The sequence below is a fragment of the Humulus lupulus genome, chromosome X, assembly GCF_963169125.1.
Source record: "Humulus lupulus chromosome X, drHumLupu1.1, whole genome shotgun sequence".
Classification (NCBI taxonomy): Eukaryota; Viridiplantae; Streptophyta; class Magnoliopsida; order Rosales; family Cannabaceae; genus Humulus; species Humulus lupulus.
This window is the reverse complement of record NC_084802.1, coordinates 191,923,478-191,930,495: the sequence shown is the minus strand read 5'-3', so window position 1 is coordinate 191,930,495 and position 7,018 is coordinate 191,923,478. Positions and strand designations below refer to the sequence as shown.

Here is a 7,018-nt window from a genome sequence, read left to right as displayed (position 1 = left end):
CATAACCCATTTGGGGTCTTGTTAGTCATATGGGTCATATGCCCAAGCCTACAAACATACACATATACATATCACAACACATTTGATAACATAAAACATAAGATAACATAAACATATAACATATTGATTCTAGCCTATTTTCCTTACCAAAGTTACCGGGATATAATGGACTGAGTTGGGACTTTTTGGAACACTCCTAAAACCATAAGAAAGAGTGAGTCTAAAGAAAGAAGATGAAATGAAAGAGATGGAAAGACTAAACCATAAAAAAAAACATACTTACCGACTTATATGCTTAAGAACTTGGATTCCCTAACCAAAATAAGAATGAGGTTAGGGGACTGAGTAGAAGGTTTTGAGAAAGGTAATAACATGAAATAAATGAAATAGAGTTTCGGGTTTACCTCAAAGATTTGCAAGATCAATCTAACCTCCACCGAAATACTATAGAACTCACTTCCCAAAGTGTTTGATAATCTTATGATGTTTAAGCTTATAGTTTTTCCCAAACCAAGTGTTTACACTCTCACACTCTCTTAACACTAGCAGCTTCTGAACTTAGAGCAAATGGTGAATAATGGCTGGGTACTAGGTCCTATTTATAGAGTTTGGGAATGAAAGTATCTTGATTTTACTTGAATAAAAATAATGGCTTTTTAGGTGAAAATCATTTGAATAATCGTTCAGCAGAGACTGAAGACTCGTTCAAAAGATGCTGGACTTATGGAGGAGTTTGAATGGCTGAAAGGAAAAGAATTCAAAAGTATTTGAATTTAGGCTGGAGGAGGCGATATATCGCCCCCTATAGGCGATATATCGCCTGGACCATTGTTCCCGAGGCGACCGTGCATCGATTCGTGTTTTCCATATCTACGTGATGCGATATATCGCCCCCTATAGCTGCGATATATCGGCACACGCTGAATATTTAAACACGAAATTACACGTACTCAAAGCTGCTGACTGACCCTATAACATTCAAACTTTACTCCTTATTAAATTAAATCCTCAAAAATCTGTAATCCTTAATCACCATTCATAACATGTGCTTAAAATCCTATTGGTTGATGTCTAAACCTTATAATATAATAAATATAATCCTTAATATCAGTCACATTAATCAAACCTTAGGTTATACTTAATATTCTTAAACTATAGATTAAACTTAGAAAATCTATAAGTACTACTATGAGTGTCCAAATAATTCCCGGCCTGAACCAAAAATCCATAGTAACAAAGATAACACTAAACATACTATAACACTACTAAACAATTAGTTAAGTAAAGTTCTTGGACTTTACAATGATCTTTACCTACGTATATTATGGAGGGAAATTTTTTAACCATTCCCGCTCAATTTTCCCCCCGTTTTTTATTTTCATTATATTATTTTATTATTATAAATGCTTATTTGGAAGCTTATGTGGAGTAAATAATTTGATTTTTCCTACATATTTTGTACCTACCAATATTTTTGGGATTAGTAATATTTATAGGCGATGGTGTTGACAATTATTATTGAATTATTTATGCTAGCTACCAATAAATTTGTAGGTAAATAGTTTTGTCTACAAAAAAAATTGGAGGGAATACAATTAAAATTTGGAGCTAAATTTTCCCACGCAATTGTATATTCTTTACATTAATTTTTTAATTTTTTTAATTAAATAATAGTGATATGTTTATCTACATGATCAAAATATATCATATGTGGACTATATATGTCATGTCATTGTCTGACATGGCAATATTATTATAATTTTCTATTGACATTTTTACAATTTATATGATGATGTGTTATTATCATATCAAACAAAAATTAATTTTTTTAAAACAAAAACTTAATACTGAAAACCTAAATCTATTACTTAAAAATTAAAATTAAAGACAATTTCTACCCTAAAACTTTAACCTAATCTTATAATCTCTCTCTCTCTAGTTCTATCAGCTGCACCCCCCTCCTACCCTCTCCATCGTTGTCTTCTCTCAGCCCCCCTTCTTCTCTCTCGTCTTTGGCCTTGCGTCCCCCGGATCCACTCGACTCTCCCCTTCTTCTCTCTCGGCAACGGTGGTCTTCCTTCCGACGGCGCCGACAACAGAGTAGTGGCGGTGCGTGGCGTTGTTGGTGGTGCAACGGGGCTTGCCAACCCTCAACAACAATTGAGAGATTGGCAGAGGCGTCTTTGCCAAGAATGCCACAACATGGAATGCCAGATTAGAGGCAATGCTCTCTATCTCTATCTCTCTATGTTCTCTTATGTTTTCTTTGGAATTTGCCTGTCTAGAATTGTTCTTCAATACTTTAATAGGGTGCAATGGCTTTAAAGCATGGAGTTATAACTTTTAATTTTCTTTAAAAAGATGTCAAAAGAGTTTTTATGTTCATATTTGTTAGAGATTTATTTTATGGGTTGTAATTAGATGTGTATCATATTTATTGTAATTTCAATTAATAATCATTAATGTCTCTTATAAAAAAACTTTAATCCTTCATGCTTGTGACATTCCAAAAGCTGCTGTACTAGTACAGATTGTTCTTCAACTGGCATTTGATGTGTCTGGGTCCTAAATTTACTCTAAATCATTCATGTGATTATTCGCAGGCCCATGTATACAGTGAAAATGTGCTTGGTGAAGACCTAAATTTCAGTTTGAACCAAACTAAAAGCAGATGCTCTGCTTTTCTTGCAAATATCGACGAACATAGCTCCATTACTATAACATTATTTGGTCAAAAATATAATTTACCACCTTGGTTAGTTAGTATTTTACCAGATTGCAGAAACACAGTGTTCAACTCTGCAAAGGTAGGTGTTTCTATTCCTGTGCATTGGCTATTAATGAATGGGCATTAACCATTTCTTGCCATATACTCTGTACAAGGTTTGCCTACACATCAATGCACTATTACCTATATAACCTATCTGATGCTAATCTATTTATTTGAGGACGAGTGTTAATAATTCTACTATATGAATATTTTATACGAATTAAAACAACGTAATGAATAATAACTCCATGCTTGAAGAGAAAATTAAAAAAAGGCCTATATCTTTAGAACTGCTAAGTCTGACTCTCAATTTTTATTCAGACACGTCCACGTATTTTTCAGTTATCACCTAATTTTAGTAGTTTCTTTTTTTCTTTTTCCCACTCAACCATTTGATGATATGTTTGGATGGTGAGATTAAAGGTGAGATGTTAGTCTGTCTGTCTCTCTTCTTTATACAATGATGTATTGAAATTAGTTGATACTGACTTTATATTCTAATTACTTTAGTAAGATTACTGAGAATTTAACATGGGGTTAAAATACATAATTAGCATGTGAATAGGGAAACTTAACAAAGTGAAAAATGAAAACGATTGTTTTCCATAGAGCGGCTACATAATCAAGAGGAGGAAAAGTGGCCTAGAAAGATTTGTCGAATTGAAGGCATGTGATGGAAGAATGGTGAGATTTTGAGAGGATGCTTTTCCTGAATTAGCCAGATTATCTTCAAAGAGAACAGCCACAATATAGAATTTTCAGAAATTTGATAAAATGAGAGGCAACAACTCGAACTGGAACTTTCATTTTATAAGAAATCTAAATGATAGAGAAGTCCCTGTATTTATAGAGGTACTGTTCATGTTGGGAAGGAGAAGCATTTGTAGTTATATGCAAGATAGGAGAGTGTGGTTGGGTGATAGATCTGAAGAATTTTCCTGCAAGTCTATTTTTGAAAGTCAGATAATTCTATTTGGTATTTCCCTCTGGCAATTTTTTTTTTTTTGGAAAAGTCCTCAGTTCTATCAAAATTTAAGAGGCTTTGTCCTGTTGCTGTCTTTGGGGTGTCTAATGTACATGGGACATTACAAAAAAGACCTTTCCAGGCTTTATGGCTGGAAAGAAATAGAAGGATTTTCAAAGAAGTTGAGATTATGCGATAAAATCAGATATTGGGTAGCAATTTGATCATATAATGTAAACGAGTTTAAGGGCATTTTGTTCGCTGACCTAGTTAGGGGCTGGAATTAGTTTTTGTAATTTCCTTTGGTTTTTTGTTTGATGTTGGCGTGTTTTGACCCACACTGTTCTTGTATTATTATTTCCAGGTTTATGTTTCTTTAAAAATAAATAGAGCTGCTACAGTATCTGGAATCATTGTTATTGTTTCACTACATTGAGCTATATCATACTAGGTTGAGCGACACACTAGGGAAATTGTTTGCATATATAAGTAGAACATGAGATCAAACTACCAATTAGTATGTGTAATTGTCTTGGTGGCAGCTTATTTTTTTCCTTTTTAAACTATTTTCTGTCATCTAAAATTTATTGAAAGCATGAGAAGAGCTCTCTTCCTGGAATATAACTTATAATGGAATAGAAAAGGAAACCGAATATAAAGAAACAAGAAAAAACACTGTCATGTATCCCTACTTCCTTACATGGAATTTAGCACTTACCTTTCCCGATCACTAAGATACAAGTTCCAAGCCAATGTTTTAATTTCTTTCTGAATCTTTTTCATAGTTTTCTTATCAGTTTTAATGGTACATTATGTATAAGTTATTGTTATCATCATTATTATTATTATTAATTTTTATGTGAAACAAATTTGTATTAATAATGGATGATATGCTGTGTATTACTGTAGACAGCCTTTGAAAGACTGCTTCAATCTAAAACATCCAGTAAGACGTAAAACATAAAAACTATCACAAAAACTAACTCATTACAACCACAAATACCAATGACCGAGAAGCATTGAGAACGATTATGCCTTAAAATGCTTACAGTTGAAAATCCATACAGCTAGGGGTGAGCATCTAAACCGACAAACCGCGGTGACCGACCGCACCGCACCATACTACACCGCAAACCGCGGTGTCAAAAGTGTAATGGTTCGGTATGGTTTGTATTTTAGCTAAACCGTGCGGTGCGGTGCGGTGCGCGGTTTGGCGGTGTGAAATTTTGGTTTGCACCGCACCGCACCGCATACTTACAAATATATTAAAAAAAATAAACTTTACATATATACAATTTTTTATAGTTATCCAATATGGGAGACTTGTATATTTTTTTTGTGTTTCACTGAACTTAATTGATAACTTGTGATGTTTTTTAGAACTTATTAATGATTTGTTATGAACTAAGGATTTAGTATTTTTTTAAAAATTTAAATTTTTTTATGGTATATTTTTTAACACAAACCGTGGAAAACCGCCCAAACCACACTGCAAAAAATGGTTTGGTTTGGTCGGTTTGGTGCAACCAAATCACACCGCATGGTGTGTTCTAGTTACTAAACTGCACTTGTGGCGTGGTGTATTAAAAAGTGTTCAAACCGCCCAAACCACACCGTGCTCACCCCTACATACAGCCAACCAAGGCTTAACTTTTTCCCAGATAACTCCCGTGTCCTCTTCTCCTTCATTGAAAATTTTATTTCTTTCTAATCATATACTGCCTAATGGTACTCTTTATAGAAGTTCCAAGTACATATGACATTTTATTGTCACTTGTTATCTTATATTTATATGGTGCATTCTTGGAGAAAGATGGAGCAGGGTTTAGAGGGCAAGTTAAACTTACTGGATTTCAAAATGGGGATATAGACCTCTCAAAGTCTTTATGGACCTACCAGGTGTGTTCAATTTCAAGGTTTCATTTCCTTTGTGTTGGCTGTGAAAGTAAAAGTTGTTGGCTCCCTTTAATATATTTTTGTTTTCTCCCTTTTGCATGATTTGCTAGTCAATTAAATGGTGTTGCACCTAAATTCACTTTTTATCCAGGTAGATAATGGTATCTAGTAAACATCTCTCAATAAAAGTCGATGTTTTGTTTCAAAAAAGACGAAAAAAAATTGTATTTGAATTTTTTAGGCAAAAATTCTAGACACCCTTTAATAAGTTATCATTATTTGATATATTTAAGGTTGGGATTTTAAAGTGGATTTTGTATTGTTTAACATGGTTCTAGGTTGGGCTCAAGGGAGAATTCTTGAAGATATATGCTGCAGAAGAAAATGAAAAGGCAGGGTGGACTGATTTAACTCCAGATGCTGATCCATCGATATTAAGAGAGTCGCCATCTATTTCAGTTCGGGAGTCACAAGATGATTCTTAGTTTATTTACATTAATTTACTAAGGAATGAATTTTATGAAGTTTTTTTTATTTTGGTAGGGGTAACCTTAAAATGATAACTTTATGATTTATTTTAGTATTGAACATTATAAAGAATTTTAGCATTAAACATTTTATTATTGAATGGTTTTTTTCTAGTTTATTTCTAATATAGAACATTTACAAATAACTGTTATTATCTTTTACCTACACATAACCATTAAATTTGAACAAAATATAAATTGTGTAACAAACCAATAAAATAATGCTATGTGGGCTAATAAAATGATACCACGTAGGATGCCACATATGATGCCACGTAGGATGCCACATATGATGCCACGCCATCATACACGTAAAACTACAAAAACCATGTCAGCATACACATAGGATGCCATGTCATCAAACACGTCATCTGATGACTCATCAATTGATTTATAACTTAGTGGGGTCCACTGATTCTTTTACCTACCAGTGTTAATAAGTATAGGTAAAGACTCTTTCCCCACTAACTTTTACCTACCAGTCTCTACCAATTCAATATTGGTAGGTAAACCATATTACCCACCATTAGGCTAGTTTTACCTACACTTACAATTGGTAGGTAAAGACCCCATTTTCTTGTAGTGTAAGTATGGGATGATGATGATGATGCATATGATAAGTATGTGAAGAATGGTTATATGAATATCATGATATTGTTGTGTGATATGAAATTGATGAATTTCGTGATATGTGAAAGATGTCTTACTTGGTTAAGATTGATATGAATTATGTGCAAGTATGTGTTCTTATGTTGATGAATATGTGGATTACTTTTATGTTCATGATTTTGTTATATGCTATGATATATGAAGCGTTTAAGTTTTTAGGCTGGAAACCTTAGACCTGAGCCATAGCTCTAC

At 33.4% G+C, this 7,018-nt stretch overlaps 1 long non-coding RNA gene across 2 annotated transcripts; it reads left to right on the top strand.

Moving 5' to 3' along the window:
* Positions 1–2,603: 2,603 nt before the first annotated feature.
* LOC133804769 (uncharacterized) lies at positions 2,604–6,258 on the top strand. 2 transcript variants are annotated; one of them, XR_009878614.1, is made up of 3 exons: positions 2,604–2,807; positions 5,548–5,633; positions 5,969–6,258. It is a non-coding gene; the product is annotated as an uncharacterized LOC133804769 (long non-coding RNA). The 2 variants fall into 2 exon arrangements; XR_009878613.1 differs by having other exon boundaries at positions 2,604–5,633.
* The last annotated feature ends 760 nt before the right edge of the window (positions 6,259–7,018 follow it).